Raw genomic sequence first — 17,041 nt, forward strand, 5'->3', positions numbered from 1 at the left:
GGAAAAAATTCAAACGTGCTAAAAGGTAACTGTAACATATTTTTCACCAACAAAGACAGAAAGCTTCAAGACTTAGAATATTCTTGACAGAAAGTCAAAAGTGAATTCTTTTTTCCTAAGAACCATGCCGCCACCTCAGCAATAAGGATAAGATGCACAAGACTGAGCAGGGCCTAAATTCCCAGGAATCTGTTACTGGCCCATGCTCAGGTAGCTCCATTCAGGTGCAAGTAATTAAAAAAAATGGAACTGCCTTCAAATCTGGTTTACCCCCGGGGTCTCCACTACAGCAGGTAACCTGAGCAAACCTTTGTTTCTGTGGAGGAAGGGAGCTCTGCAGAGCCACGAGTGTCCAAGGCAGTGCTTGCTCTCGCAGGGAGCCAGGCAAAGAAGGCACAAGGCAGAGAGAGCCAAGAGCTTTGTTTTCTGCAGGCAGAAAAAAAATCCAGAGACCTGTTTTATGTACAGAATGAAAAAAACTGGAAACACGATCCAACATAATGCCTTAGTGCTTTGTTCTGATCACAGCCTCCTGAAAATGTTTGGTTTTCATTTTTTCCTATGAAACATAAAAAAAAAGAGTGCCTATGAGTGTGTTTGGAAATAATTTCTACCATTTTCATTCTGATAAAAGAAAAAACCACTTTACTACTTTATTCCTTATATTTCTGGCTCAAGGAAAGAATAATTCCTGGCTTGCACATAAACTGGCAGGACAAAATCATCTTCCCCCTCTATGAGTTCTAGTTTTTCCCTTTTATCTTTTTTTTTTTTTCTTCTTCATCACTAAGCTCTCTGAGCTTACAGGCACCTAAGGTATCAACAATGGCATTTTCTCCTTTGGTATGCCAGCTGGTAAGAGCTGTATCTTTATGGGGGAATGAAAACAAGGTCCATTTTCCTCCATTCCCATTTACCTTACTGGTGCCCTCTCAGAGCTCTACAGGGGACAAGCTCTTGCAAGTCCTCTCCACTGAAAGTCTCCACACAAGACAGGAGAGATCCCCCACTGCCTCTTCAGATCTCACACGCTTCTTAATCACAAAGTAAGATGACGTTTGCCCTCCTAACACATTGTTTTCTGCCACCAGATTAGGTATCATAACTGGGGTCAAGCACTGATTTCCAATAGGAGCGCTGGGAAAATTCACAGCAACCTACAGCTTCTGTGCGCGTGGCTCATACTTTCTCCACAGGCTGAGTACCAAATAAACAATTTAAATAGGATTCCAGTGTAAACCTGAGTAGCAGAAAGGAAGCTGAAAGAAAATGGGGCTCACAGATGTAACTTTATTTATCTCTCAATTCTGACCCTTTCAAGAGATGGAAATCACAGCTTAATTCATGGCAGCACTGATAGGGCTTCACAATGACTGGAGCATATCTCATGCTGGATGATGCTTACAACGTCCCTTCCATGCATCAAACCTCACGCTAAATAGGAAATCTCACTCCTTGGAGATTTTGATAACCAGACAATCACACTATGTATTTGCGTGTAATAAAAAAATTACACTGATGTCTGCCTGACTTCTTACTGTCCTCTGCATATCTATCACTCGCTTTCTCAGGCATCATTTTATTTAGAGACAGCTACAGTTGTTGCACCTGCATAAAGCAGAGCAGCAAAGCAGCTAGGGCCCACGTGCCATGGTGAGGGCATCAGTGGAAGGGTCTGTCCTCTCAGCAAGAACTGCTTGCTCCGTAACAGCTCAAACCAGTCTGCTGCTGTTCAGCACATTCAGCAAAGTCCGTCAGCTTCTGCAACATGCTAAAAGGACACAGGTCTGCAGGGAAAGAGGCGGTAGACATAGCCGTGAGCCTTTATATTGTAACCAGTGGTTAAACGGGCAGTTAAATTGAACAGTTTGCTTTAGAAACTTCAAACAAAACCCAAAACCCCCCTAAAATGAAGTCCATCTATTAATGCCTTGGGAAGAACCAATTTTTATCTCTTGATATTTTTTCTAAGAAGCTGTATTGAAGACATGAAAAACTTCTACATCCATGCTACTCCAAACTACTCTGGAGCTTCTCTAAAGAGCAGCTTTTCTGCAGCCTTCCTGGCGTGCTAAGGAAGAGCAGATCCCCTCACCACCCACCTGCCAGCCCTTAACCAGGCTACAGACAGCTCCAAGATAGAAAATCTTCCTTGCTAGCCAGGAGGCTTGCTGGAAGGTGAAAGTAAAAACCTGAAGAGCACTTCAAAGTTGAGTTTGACTTCAAACAGCCCTGTTGGGGGACCTGCACATGCAGCTTTTCATGTTTTTGTGCTATGTTTGACTGTTTATCATTAAACCATTCATTCAGCCAGCTCTGCACAATAAGCCTTTTAATGAATCTTAGGCTGAAAAGAGTTCAGCCTGCAGACATAAAAAGTAAAAGTGTAATCTGTCCTTCTTAAAGAAAGCTTTGATATACCTTAAAGTACCATGTTTTTGGAGGTAGTTATATATTCAACCTTCTTTCCTTCCTGTGGGCTTTTCAAGACTTAATAAATTTATGAGCTCCTGTTGACCAAGCACAGCAGGTGTATATATATTTGAGTGTTTTGCTGGAGTCTAGGATAAGAAAACTGGCTCTGAAAATCTACTGTTGGAGCACCATGCACAGGGTCACATGGGAAAGTCTTCCTCTCACGTATCTGTAAGTCTAGGAAGCTCTAATCATAGAAATGCCTGCAAAATTTTCAACCAGCCTGATTGTCAATGGATCAGTGAAACTCCTGATTTATACCATCAAGAATTTGGCTCAGCCTCATTAGACTCCAAAACCTAAACTGAAGTATGTTAAAAGCTTTCTTGGCTATCTGCCCATCCTTGTTATATGGCTTCCATTACCATAGTATTAGAGTTCTTCATGATTTTTAACATATTTTTGTTCACAGTACCCGCACTGGGATGGAAAAATGATGGTTTCTTCCTTTTATAGGCTGGAAACTGAGGCACAGAGAGACTAAAGAGTCTGACCCATCAGAAAATACAGGATCCATAAGAATTAGACTCCAAAAACGAGACCCTCAAACTCACACGTTCAAGTGTTCCTGAAAACCCACAGAGTCCTTAGCCAAAAGTTTGTCTCAAATGCTTGGCACCATCATCATACCTTCTGCTGGAAAAATCACTTATCAGAAGGTCAATGCTCAGAATAGAAAAGAAGTCAGATGCTCTGAAATGATGAAAGCAAATCAAGTCAGAGAATCCCATTTAGGGCAATGGGGCGCATACGCATTATTTACCCTATAAATAGGCCTCTTTGGACCATGCAGAGATCTCCTGACTTTCTCCCTCAGCATCAGCAGCACCCAGGCCTGCATGAGTCTATTGGAATATTTTAAACTTGCCTTACCTTCTCAAACACTTAGTGGGCAAAAGTAACAGAAAGTTATAGATGAAAGGGATATTATGTGGTTGCGTGACTGTCACATAATGGAGCGCTCTCTCTGAGTAATTGCATACAAAGCAATTTTGTGGGTTTTATTGAATAACTCAAGATAATTTAAACCTCCATAAAAGGATAGTGAAAATAAAAAAAATAACTCTTTTACAGGAAGACACGTCTTCACATAAAGAATGCTAAAGGCAAAACATTTATGAATGTGTTTTAATTTTAACTTTTTCAGAAAACATTGCAATGTTTTAAAATGAGTGGCTTTTGTTCAGACAGCCAAATTATTTATATAATAGCGTGCAAATTTTTAATGTTGTGCACATATGTAGCCGTGTACAGTATACAAGTGCTATATGTAGTACCACAGAAAGGAAAAGCCTGGTTCCAAAAAGTATGCCCAGCCTCATAAGAGAAGGGGATAGGCAATAGGAAAGACTTCTTTGTGCATCGTCTGTCTCCTTGCTACTGTACACAGCTACACCTACACCACCTACCTCCACCCATACACTTACCAATTTAAAAATCAGACAGATTTTTGCCCTAAATACTCCTGATAGAGGGCTTTGCAGAACCACACCAGGGACTCATCAATGCCACCTAAAGAGCCAAACACCTGAAGTTACATACAATTAATTTTTTTTTTTTTTTTTTTTTTTTTTGGAAGGGGAGCAATAGCATCAAGAATTCAACATTTATCCTCATCTACCCAGGATCTCTGTGGCAGATCTGGGTGGTTGATTTTGGACCTCCTGCCTCCCAGCCCTCTGCTTAGCCAGGTAATAACGGAAGTTATCAAACATGCCACTGAAGATGAAAGCACTGAAAACACACTCTGAGACACAGTGTCCAAATTTATGGACTGTTTGGTTCTCTGATTTTAGTTCCTTTAGTTTTCCTTTTTCAAAGGAACATCAACACTGAATCTTTCTCAAGGTGAGGATTTTGTGAGCAGCGTTATTGCTAATCTTGCTAGTGAAAAAACCTCAAGCAAACAATGACAAGCATAATTCAGTTCAGTTCTCACAAAAACCATATCACAGTGGCAGGGAGCCAGTTTCTGATCTCATTTACACTGGGGCAAAGCCATAGCAACGGCATTGCTGAAGCACGAGAGCAGCTCCTGCTGTACAGGAGCTGGGCAGCCGGCACAGCCTCCCTGGGTAGCGGTTTGCAGCACAATGCAGCCTCCTTCAGCAAATAGGGAAGATCCAGATTGCTCCTTGGAACTAGCAGCAATGTGTTTATGCATCACAAAAAGTTTTTCCTCTCTCATTTGAGCATTTTTCTGTCAAGCTGTTCAAGCAAATTCTCGAAAACCCAGGTAATGGTTTGGTTTAGGCTTTGATCCTGTGTTAGAAGGTTTCAGGAACGTGTGTCCCACTCTTTTCTTCTTAGGAAAGCAGGCCATGAGACACCAGGGTACTTACGCACTCTCTTCAGCCAGGTGTCAGCAAGACTTTGTCAGGTGCTTACATGCAGAAAGATGTCAGGGTCCACAGCCACTTGCTCCCCTGCACAGGTGCTTGGCTAAAGTCACCCAACTAAGCTTTCACCATGGTGCCCTGCAGATTGAGCATGTTTTGTCTTGGGCAGTGACTGATGTCAGTTGTGAGATGTTCTGGGGAGCGTGGCAGTGCTCAGTGCTGAGTCAGACCGAGGGGGAATGACTCACCCAGAAACATCAATGAAAGACATTATTTCTCCTCTCTGGGCTGCCCTTGTGCCTGCTTTCATCCTTAAGAGCAGGGTCCCTTTGCACCTTTCTAGAGAGCAGCTGAACAGTTTTTAACAACACAGAGTTTCAATATGCTGTTCTTGATGTTTCTTTCATAGCAGATGCTTCGTTCTGTGCCTGTGACAGAAGACACTTTGTGCCATTGCAACAGCAGCAACCACAAAGGCGGCTAGACGTAAACCAGCAGCAGGTCTGGGAGGGTAAGCTGGAACAGCAGAGAGCCAACAGGACAGCCTGACTCCCGCTTTTGCACAGCAAATGGCTGCACACTTGTACCTCTCCATGCCTCTCCAAACCACCCAGTGATTTGCTGTTTGCTCTAGGTCTGAGGTGGGAAGAGAGAGCAGGTCATTAAGTACACGCAATTATTATGTGAACGTGTCTGATAGAACAAGTCAGAATTTTTTCATACCTCATGCTTTTAAGAAATCAAGCTTGTGTACCACTGCAACAGAAAAAACACGAACACTTTCAAGAGATGCAGATACTGTCATTAACTTGTCCCCTCAAGTAGCCTCACAGTAGTCACTACATGATGGGCTTACCTTTTAGGCTCTTTGTTCCTGAGACTTTGCACATACTTCCCTGTGTTTTAAAAGATGGAGCTTGCATCCATCTGGGTCCATCCTCTCAATTCAAATAATCTTCCAGGCTTCCGAAGGTGATAACTTATTTTTAATAGCCTCATTACATCAATATGTAGCATTTGTTCATGTGTGTTTCCATCTACACAGGTAAGGGATATCATCTGCAAATACAGTAAGAACAGGAGAGCTACATAAGAAACAGAAAAAACAGGAACTGAAGAGGATATGTGTGTCACGAACAGGGTTGTAAATCACAGCTTCACTCCTAAGCCTACCAAAATAGCTGAAACACCTCACTGGCCCACACTAAGGTAGCTGTATGGCATTGTTTCATGACCCGTTTTACCTGACAGGTCTGCAGAAAAATCCTCGCTGAGGTCAAGGTAGACAACATCCCACTGCGCTCCCCTTGTCTACCCAGCCAGGCATTCCGTCATAGAAGGCTATCAGGTTGGACAGTCGTGATTGCCCCTTGGTGAATCCATGTCAACTGCTCCCGATAACCTTTTCCTCCACATGCTTAGAAATCATCTCCAGGATGAGCTGTTCCACCACCTTTCCAGGGGGGAGGTAAGGCTGGCTGGCCTGCATTTTCCTGGGTCCTCCTTCTTGCTTTTCTTGAAGACTGGAGTGACATTGGCTTTCCTCCAGTCCTTGGGCATCTCTCCTGTCCCTCCATGACCTTTCAAAGATGATGGAGGGTGGCTTAGCAATAACATCTGCCAGCTCCTTCAGCACTTGCTGTGCATCCCATTGCTGCCCATAGATTTATGGTGTCAAGTTTGCTTAAGTGATCTCCAATGCGATCCTCCTCAGCCAAGGGAACTTCTCCTTTCTCCAGACCTCCTCTCTTGCCTCCGGGGTCTGGGATTCCTGAGGGCTGGACTTAGCACTGAAGATTGAAGCAAGGAAGGCATTCAGTAACTCCACCTTCTTGGTGTCCTCTGCCACCAGGGCACCCACCTCACTCAGCAGCGGGCCCACATTTTCCCCAGTTGTCCTTTTACTACTGATGTACTTGAAGAAGCTTTTCTTGTTGTCCATGACATCCCTCACCACATATAATTCCAAATGGACTTTAGCCTTCTTCATCATCTCCCTGCACGTTCTGACAACATTCTTATATTCTTCCCCAGTGGCCTGTTCCTTTTTCCACATCCCATAAACCTTCTTACTCTGTTTGAGTTTTGCCAGAAGCTCCTTGCTTAACCATGCAGGCCTCCTGCCCCCTTTGCTCGATTTCTTACCTATAGGGATGCACCGATGGACTTCTGGGAAGTGATGCTTGAATATTAGCCTGCTCTCTTAAAGCCCCCTACCTTCCAGACCCCTAATGGGATTCCTCCAAGCAGGTGCTTGAAGAGGCCAAATTTCACTCTCCTGAAGTCCAGGGTTGTAACCCTACTTGTGGCCCTGCTTCCTGCATGTAGGATCCTTAACGCCACCATCTCATGGTCACAGCAGCCACAGGTGCCCCCAGCCTTCACACCCCCAACAAGTCCTTCTTTTTTTGTTAATACACGGTGCAGAAGCACACCTCATCTTGTTGATTCCTCCACTACCTGCATCAAAACGTTACCATCAATGCTCTGCAGAAACCTCCTGGACCATGTGTGCCCAGCTGTGCTGTCTTTCCAGCACATACCAGGGTGGCTGAAGTCCACCACGAGAAGCAGGGCCTGTGATCATGAGGCTACCTCCAGGTGCCTGTAGAAGGCCTCATTGACTTCCTTTTCCTGATCAGGTGGCCTGTAGTAAACACCTACAATGGTGTCACCCATATTGGCCTACCCCTTAGTCTTTACCCATAAGCTCTCAACATGTTCTTCACCCACCCCTAAGGAAAGCTCAGTACATTCCATTTGCTCCTTCACATAAAAAGTAACTTCACCACCTCTCCTTGCTGGTCTGGCTTCCCTAAAAAGTACACATCCATCCATGACAGCGTTCCACTCATACGAGCTATCCCACCATGTCTCTGTAATTACGGTGAGATCATGGCCCTACGGCTGCACACAGATCTCTAATTCTTCCTGGTTATTCCCTAAGCTACACGTGTACAGACATTTCAGAGAAGTAATTGAGCAGGTCTCCCGGGAAGGCTGCAAGAGGATCCACCATAGCCATGCACACCCCTCAGGTGACCAGCCTTCTGGTACTCACCTTGGGAGGCAGCTAAGGAACATATATTGCTGCTCTGGTTGGTGTTGCTTATTCTCCGGTTGGGTGTGATGGCGTGACCATTGCCACTTTGGACCGCTCCCCCCAAGTCCTTCAGTTTAAAGCCCACCTCACTAAGTTAGCCAGCCTCCTAGCAAAGATCACTTGCCTCTTGTAGACAGATGGATCCCATCCCTCCCTAACAGTCAAAGAATGTCCCATTGTCATAGAAGCCAAAACCCTCATGACTGCATCAGCCACAATGTCGTGGCTTATTTGAGGCAATCCGAAGAACTGGAAGCATGCCCTACCTTTCTGTCGATACTGGGAAGTTATTTTTCACCAAATTTTAGAGGTGGTGCAAGGAACAAAAAAAGTGCTTGCATAATTGCATCCAGAACAAAGGAAAGAGCATTCAGTCTCTCCCTTCAAGTTGTGGCCCTCGCATGTACTCATGCACTATAGCACACCAAGAGACATTTAATCTTTCCATGACAGCACACGACTAGGCATTCAGGGAATGTTCTCTTGGTCCCTACACTGACACCGAGAGTGTACTCAAGCCTGGCCAGTCAGGGGAGGAAGAAGAGACCATGCCATGCTGCTTGCATTCTCTTATCTTTAGTCTGCTCTCCTTAATTTAGACAGACTTGCAAATGTGTGCTCACTGTGGGTCACACCTACCCAATAACACATCGTTGGGATCCAGAGATGTTAGTGAGTTTGTGTGGATAACAGCATTTTCCTTCGAGAAGACAGAAATAGTTGACATTTTAATGGTATAATTAGCCTTCATTCCAAGAATAGTCACAAGAATCAGAAATATGAAGTGGGAGCTTATGAAATTTTATCAGTTTTGTCATCTCTTTGGAGAAAAAACTACCAACTGGCCTCAATTAATCATTCAAGGGTATAGTAAATGCTAGAAAATACATTTTCAGAACAGTTTTACTCCAGCCTCCTTAGAAATCGAAACAATTTTCTGTTGCTCTCTCTTTCCACAGCAAAGCTGAAGTATGTCACCAGAAGTAAAAATTTTCTGGTTAATTAATGAATCAGTTCATTACACTTGGCTGCCATATCTGAGCATGTAAGTACAAAGCAGCAGCATTAGCTTATAAATAGATCCAACCAGGGTATGGTACATGTACATTTGCATAAAGGATCTAAGAAGTTGATGAGTATTACCTGGCTGTGGAATTTGCACAGGTTCATTACAAGCAAAAATTTTCTACAGATACGGTATAGAATTTGGGGGAAGAATCAAAAGTGAACTTGCATCCTTTTTACCACAAAGAGCACATTTTGCAACCAAGAGTCAAAATTTAAATCCAAACTTAACTTCGCTCCAGAGCAGTGTCCTTTTGCTGCTGCCGCTTGGTCGCATGCTGTGGGGCTGCCCCGTTATCCATCAGGCAAATTGATCATTGTCCAGCCTAGTGAAGAGCAGCTTGCCAGACAGCCCTGCCATGCAAGCTTTGCTCCAGCACAACGCAAAGCTCTAGAGATGGTGACCTGCACATCCCAGCACCAATGGCTATTGATCTGTGGTCCTCTGCTTCATCAGTGCACTACACGGAGCCTGCATAGGTCAGTCAAGCCCGTCAGTTTTTCTAGGTAGCCTAAAACTTAGGTACTTCACGTTCAGTATTGCAATGTACACATTCCCTTAGGTCCATAATCTTAATCACCCTTCTAATACCGTGCTGTTGATGTGGGATTTAGGTTTCTTTATCACTTTTGTTCTTATCTCTGCTGTTCAGAGTGGGTAAATGCTTTTGGATTGATCCAAGTCACTGCTCTTTTTCTTCACAGCCTAACACCTATCTTTATTCTGTCCATCTCTCTCAAGAAAGGATTAGATTGTAGATTTGCCTGGCTTTTGCACAACAGTTAGGTAAACCCAGAGAATACAAAAGAGGCATTCCGCTGCAATATCTTACTTCTCCCTTTTTCCCATTGGGACATGCATTTTCTTCAGGACACCATGTTTCTAACTTACAGGTCAACCCCTGATCCAGGCCTATGCTGAAAATAAGGTATGGCATAAGTGAACGCGAGCTTCTCAGGACCCATACATCTGCTCATTCTCCCAGCTGCAGAGGTACACACCCATACAACAAGTGAAGCGTAGGTCCGCACTGCCTGCCATTTGCATCCGTAAGACAAGCAACATAGATCACTTGGAAAAAAATCCCACAAAATGGAAAAGAAATGAAATAATAAACCAGTTTCATTATGGTGGCATCGAATTCACAGCAAAGCAAGGAAGCTTTTGGGAAACTATTTTGATAGTTAGGAAATAGTCTTTGATCCCACTGGGAAGCCTAAAAGATCAGTTGCAAATTACAGTTATGAGCTAATACACAGCAAGATGTAAGGATATGATGGTAAAGCAGTAGACTGTTTTTAACTGTGCAAAGGACATTTGTGGGAAGGGCTTATGAGGAGAGATTCAGAAGATTAGAACATGCAATTCAAGACACTGGGAAAAAAGCAATAGGGAGACAACAGTGGTTATATTTAAGTCTTTGTTGTGTTTATGAGCTTTTAAGTGCTTTATAGACAGTACTTTAAAAAAGGGCTTGGAAAGGTGTTTTGACTGCTGGAGTGGAAAAGATCACCTTAATTATTATCTCATCTCCAACTGATGCTTAGATGCTGTTTCAGAGGAAAGGAAGTGCTCAACCTATTCTGAATATAAAACATCTCATCAAATCACCCAAAGTGGGACCATTTCAAGCTATCACAAATGCTTGCAAAGATTTCCCAAGATAAAGAACTTGCTCAGCAAAAGGAAAGGCACCATGGATTTCCCTTCCTCTGGGACACAGGACAGCCCTGCAAAAGGCTTTGGCAGTGTTCCCTAGGACAGGGTTCTTAGAACTTAAATCGGGTATTGAACACAGCCCTTTTGTGAAGGGGCACATGCTTACCACAATATCCTACTTTGGGTAGCAAAATCAGACATACTGAACCAACCCAGCTAGGAAATTAAGAGTTTCATTGCTACTGGTAGGTGTACATTATTGTTAATGATGAAAATACCTGATCATCTATCATATCTTAAATAATTCTGGAGTTTGAAAGAAGTCCAAACATAGCTGAGGCAGTTAATTACCTACACAAAGCGAAGGAGCACAGTGTTCCTATGTAGTTTCACATAGTTCTGATGTTCTCAATAACAAAGTTGAATAGGAACTCTTTGTCAGCTTTCTAAAAAAATCCCAAACTCTTCAGCTGAGAGTGAAGAGACCCTGAGAGGAAAAATGAAATACGCAAGAGAGAGGGGAGGAAAAAAAAGAAAAAAAAAAAGAAAGAAAGAAAAAAAAGAGTACTCTGATGAAATTCAAATATCTCATGTGGTTTCTGACTCTGCTTGAAGACGGTCATGTTTAAATGCACAGTTCATCCAGCACAATTGTCTCATTCTGTTCCGAGCACTGCGTTTCCCTCCTCCTGGCCATAAGTGCCTCTTCCATTGCAGATCCCCGCATTGCAAGACAGCCATTTGTTCCCTTGTTTCATCCTGAAAAACAAACCAAAAAAGCTCTTGTTTCCTTTAGGGAGCTATTTTGTCATGCAGATTTTGAGGCAAACCAAAAAGTACAGACTTGCTCTAATTTAATTTGGAGAAGTAGCGATAACTGTTCCTGCAAATATGTAGGGGAGAAACGGACTGCACCTTTTTGATACACAAGAATGTAAGGAAAGGTGGACTCAGACTAAAATGGCCTTGGCCAGCTCCAGATGTGAACATGTCATGATTTCAAACAGTTTTGTAAGAGGGGTTCTTGGGTAAGCTCTCTAGAAACACAAGGGCAAGACATAAACATCCAGGAAAGAGGTAAACTTTTTAAAATTCTCAAATTCTCTAGACAAAAAATGTGTCAGTCAAAGCAGGCAAAGATTTCATCCAACAAACAGGAAACTCAGATGACACATTCCAGTTTTGTCTACCACACAGACGTTCTCCATACCTCCCTAAGTAACTGAGAAATCAAACCAGCAGATAAAGATTTGGCATGTCAGAGTGGAAGTTATCAGTGTAAAAGTGTTAAATTCTACAACATCGCAGCCGCGGTCAACAGAATTAGAGTTCTTAATAAGAGGAAACAGAACATAAATTGTAGCTGGCTTTTAGCCTTTCCACAGATCCAAAAGCACAGATCCCTTACATTCATTGCAATAGCAATAGTTTAAGTTTTTCTTTCAGAAAGACGAGGGGGTTTTTTTGCACTGTTACTACATAACAGAGTTGATATTTGCCCAGGTCTTAACCTTCAAGGCAAGTTATCTTCAGAGATATAAGCTATTAGTACAGGAAAGACAGCGATTTAGAATTAAAAATCACATTTTTTCTCTCTCTGTCGTTCCATTTCCCCCCAATACAGTATTTGTCTGCAAAAGTGTACTTCCCAAAGGGTCAGATTAATATTAGTCCAACACCTTAACTGGCCAATGTTAGCTAATTTCAATGCATGCATATCACCAGACCAGCTGGGAAACCAGTTCAATAACACGCTTCTATCCAACTTCGACTGATTAAAGCACAGTTTGACCTTAAAGACATATATTCCTTCCCATTTCTGGAAATCTTGTGGGTCTGTAGGAAAGAGAGTAAACATCGCAGCGTTATTAAATTTCTCCCTCGAGGTACAACTGTGAAGAACGGGTACTTAGCAACCAGAAACAGAGGAGCACAAGATGTTCTCTCCTAATGGTGCACTTCGTAAGGAAATACAAAAGCTCGCATCAACCTGTAACATCTAGGCCACCACAACTGCTCCACGAACAGCTCCAGACTTGTAATTGACAGGAAATGACCAGATTTAAAAGCTTAATGTGTCTGACATATAACTCAGCCCCACAAACTCCTTGACGTTTGTCTCCTTACCATCACCATCTTTTCTAATTGGATTTAAATGAGTAATCTCAGTTTTAAAAGGTTGGTTCAATATTTATGTTGGTTATTAAGGCTGAGGAGTCAAGCGATGAGAACACTAATTTCTGCAAGCAGATTGCCTGACATTTGAACAAGACTGAAAATTCTATCAGCATGGCACATTTTTCTTAGCAAAAAGTTCATGTAATTTCTCCGGCATTAATCAGCAGAAGTCACTCTTGGATGATGAGGAAATGACAACAACCTGGATCCTCTGTGCCATGTCATCCAGTCTCACTGGCGTGTTCATTGAAATGGGAGTTACAGATTACACAGCTGAAGACAAATCCAGCACGTCCTCCTGTACAGACCTCAAACCTGATTGGGGAAACTGTATGGGAATCTGCTTAATGGAGGGATGAATTCAGGGATGCAGCTAAATGACCAGTCACGAGAAGGCACCACATAGGCACAGGAGAAAGAATAAATGAGTTGGGGGCCAGGGTACCCTGTTGCAACAAGCTGTATCCATGTTCTCACCATGGCAACATGGCCTATGGAAAAGGAAGGGCTATTCTGGTCCCGGGACACAGTGACACCACACATCTAGTGAGTGTAACCGCTTGTCAGAGGCAGTGTGATGTAAGACCAACCCAAGTTCCTGCCTGTTGCCAGAACAGGGCACACAGTGCGGCCTAGGTACCAGGACATGTGAGGACCAGCTGAACTCCAGTGCTCTTTAGCTGCAGCTTTTTCAAGATGCCAGTGGGTGAACTCTGCCTTCCCCCACGCCATTCACACCACCCACCCACCCCCATTTCAGAGCCTTCAGCCACATCCAACTAAAACACACCGAGAAACTTCTTGGCTTGGCAGGAGATGAGGAAATACACCCCCTAAGTGTGTATCATTCAAATGGTTATTTAATGAGTCGACTGACTTGTGTCAAGGCTGCAGCCAGAGGAAATAAAGGCTTTTAAGGCATCTTCCTGATCGTTCAATAAACAGACATATAGCACCATGACCGTTCCTTCTTTACAGGATGGTTGAGTAACATCATCATGCTGGGAATCACATGTAAGCCAGCCAACTTTTCAGCTGCACTGCAAACCAGGAGCAAACAGGGAATGCCAGGGAAGGAAATAGATCAGACACAAAGATGAGAATAATCTCAGGGTGAAGCCGACTAGTCTTTTAGAGATGTAAGTTGAAAAAAGAAAGCCTTTGAAATTGCTCCAGAGTTTCATGCATACATGAAAAGTTGAAGACTAGCGCACTTTTTTGCTTCAGGAACATTTTTCCTTTCCAACATCCCTCAAGAAATGTATATGGTGATGAAAAAACGTTTAGCTAACCTGTACCACCAGCACATAAAAAAAGAAGGTAAAAAATCCCCACAAAAAGAACGCAACAAACACCCCTCTTGGTTTAAAATTGCTGATTAATTACCAGAAATTATTCCCTCCAGTATACCAGCTGCACAGACCCTCTCTGCTATTCAAAAAGTTTTATGACTGTGGTTTTTAATTTCTTAAGGTGTGATTAAATTTTCAGTTATAATTTACAGAAAATATGTCAGCCTAGAGGTCCTTTCAGCGATGAAACACAGGTTACACGCTGCACCGCTGCTGTGTCCTGCTTCCTATGTCACACAGATCTGAGGACAGTCTATCCTCTCTGCACGGGCAGCTCAGGAAGGCCTGCTAGCCTGGGAAAAAAAAATAGATCTCTGTTGTCCACCAAGCAGTGGCTGGTTTCATCGGTGATAAGAGCTGCCTTCTCATGTGCTCTCCAGATAGTTGTTTTGCAATGTGTTACTAAAGACAAATAAAGACTGGGGCACCTGAGTTTTGCCCTTCCTCTGGAGCTCCATATGAGTTTAAAAGAAATGGAAGTAGCATTGCATACGTCCCCCTCTATATATATATAGCCAAATTCTAGGGAAAGAAAGGGTACACGTATATGCTGAGTCAATGACTAATATATGCCCTGTTTGAAATTTCAGTATTTTCCAGGACTTCATAATATTTTTTTTCTAAGAGCAGAATTTGGTTAAATTTTAACTGAAATAGAATAAACAGGATAATCACAAATGAAGCCTGAGTACGGTTGGCTCAACTTGTCCATTAGATCTACTAACAACTTCAGAAACCTTCAGGAAAAATCCCCAAACTTAAGAAAGTGCACAAGAAGTTGATCTGAGTTAAGAAACAGTCAGCTGTTTCCTAATGATTGAATTCAAAATACCTGTGTCGGTCCATGGCCACACATCCCTGTGGCATCCGTGGGATTTCTCAGCTCCCTCTCGCGGCCACGTTAACAAACACGGGCTGGTTTTTTCCAGCACTTGCTGTAGATTAATGAGTGACACAAAAGGGCAGTTTGTCGTTTTCCGAAGCAGGAACTGATTTTAATCTCCTCGGTAGCTAAATGAGTCACCTGAGCTCCTGCTGAATCACTTGTCACAACCAGCGGTAGATGTTTCTTTGCTGTCTCAGGGCACAGGAGAGGAGAGCAGGATGCATAGGCGGTGCCTTAAGGAGGCAGGGCAGGGGAGGTGTGCCACTTGGTGGGCTCCTACACCTCCAGATGGGTACGGCAAGTGCTGCTAACAGCTGGGCTGCTTCTCAGGGCAGCCTAAAGCAGGATGTTCTCCAAAAAAAAGTGAGCTGCCTTTGCCACACATGTTTTCAAGGCTGCTCCAGCAAAGACGTGCAGCACACCATCAGCCAAGGGTGGAGGTGACAGGACAACTGCTGTGCTGCTGACCCCAGCACACAGACATGCTTGGGGTGGCTGGTGAGGAGACACCAGCCGGATTTCTACAGCCAATTAACGAGTAGAAAAATAAATATCCACTACCACACTCTTCTGTAGAATGGGTTACAGTAAGGTAATGGGCAGAGAGCAGCAGAGAGAGTTGCAAGCCAAATCGAACAGATTTCTGAAACCAGAAGTTTCAGAGCTTGGAGGCTGGGTTGAAAAACTACTGTTTTAAAAATAAAAGGTCATATTGTGCAACTTGTCATATGAGTTCTGGCAATGGCTGCTTTTTAAACTGACAGAACACTAATTACAAACTTATGGTATCAATTTGCAGAGAGTCATTAAAGGCATGACTGAGATTTCCTATCTATTTTTAACACAAGTAAAATGGAAAGACAAAAAAAAAAAAAAAGTTGTTTCTTTCATCCTAGATTCAATTTTCCCTCAAACTAAACACATTGTCTCAGAAGACTGATTGTCCTTCATACCACTAAAAACTGGACTGCAGGTTTAGCACTTAACTCTTGACAGATCTGGGTGGTGCACATGGCAATAAATGAGTTATAGCCATGCAAATCGTGCAAAATTGTTAATTTTGGAACCTTATTACTGAAATGTATTGCAGGCACTGTGCCATAAGCATACAGTCCTGCAGGTGTTACATTAATAGATCCCCTATTACTACCTTTTAACACAGGAAGTTTACTGAAGAAAAGTTCACTTATTAGAATTAATTAAAATTCATCAATAGCATTTATTTTTCTTGCAAATCAATACTACCTAATAACAAGGCTATCAATATCTGGTGAAGTTCTGGATCATATGTTCCAGAAAAAAAAAATAGTTTGTGCAAAAGTATGCAAATTTAATTGCAGATCATTTGTATATGCTCAATTACCACAGTGCCACAGGCAAATAAGATGCTAAAATGCTCACATGGCTAAAACTTGCTGTTCTGTTTGCACTGGCAGTTATCTGATCGTAATGCAGAATTGCTTTTGCTAAGCTTGTTGATGTGATCATTCAAATAGAAACTGTAACAACGATTAGGCTGCAGGCTTCTTAATTTAAAAAACAGTACCCCCAAACTCTGCCACCCCCATCTGGCTTGCCCCACTGTCCCCAGGACTGTAATGGGCTTTTATTATGGCATTCATCAGACCTTGGATCCAGGCTCCAAAAGACAAATCCTTAATCACAAGACTTGGTGTCAAGATGCTGCAATAATATGCAGTCAGAGAAGTTAAATGCTTCACTTACGAAGAAAGAACAACAGCAAAGCTGCCTCAAAAAGCCCCACAATATGTTAAGCTGTTGTACAAACTCAGTTCCTCTTGCAAGTAATTATTTCACATTGAACAGTATTTTCCTTTTTCAGAGGTTTCAAAGGAAGAAGAAAAAAAAACAACCCAACAGACCAAAATATCCCCAAACCTGCAAGCCAGAAGAAAGCCCAGTGCTCTGCAAGGTGGACATCAGATGGAAAGAGGACTCCACAGCCCCAAGGAGCTGCAGTAC

At 42.8% G+C, this 17,041-nt stretch overlaps 1 long non-coding RNA gene across 1 annotated transcript; it reads right to left on the bottom strand.

Annotated features, from left to right (window-relative positions):
* Nucleotides 1–8,632: 8,632 nt before the first annotated feature.
* LOC130158368 (uncharacterized) lies at nt 8,633–15,707 on the bottom strand. The gene is made up of 2 exons (XR_008825263.1): nt 15,005–15,707; nt 8,633–11,401 (listed from the first exon to the last, which is right to left on the bottom strand). It is a non-coding gene; the product is annotated as an uncharacterized LOC130158368 (long non-coding RNA).
* Between the last annotated feature and the right edge of the window lie 1,334 nt (nt 15,708–17,041).

Source organism: Falco biarmicus, chromosome 13 (assembly GCF_023638135.1).
Source record: "Falco biarmicus isolate bFalBia1 chromosome 13, bFalBia1.pri, whole genome shotgun sequence".
Lineage (NCBI taxonomy): Eukaryota > Metazoa > Chordata > Aves > Falconiformes > Falconidae > Falco > Falco biarmicus.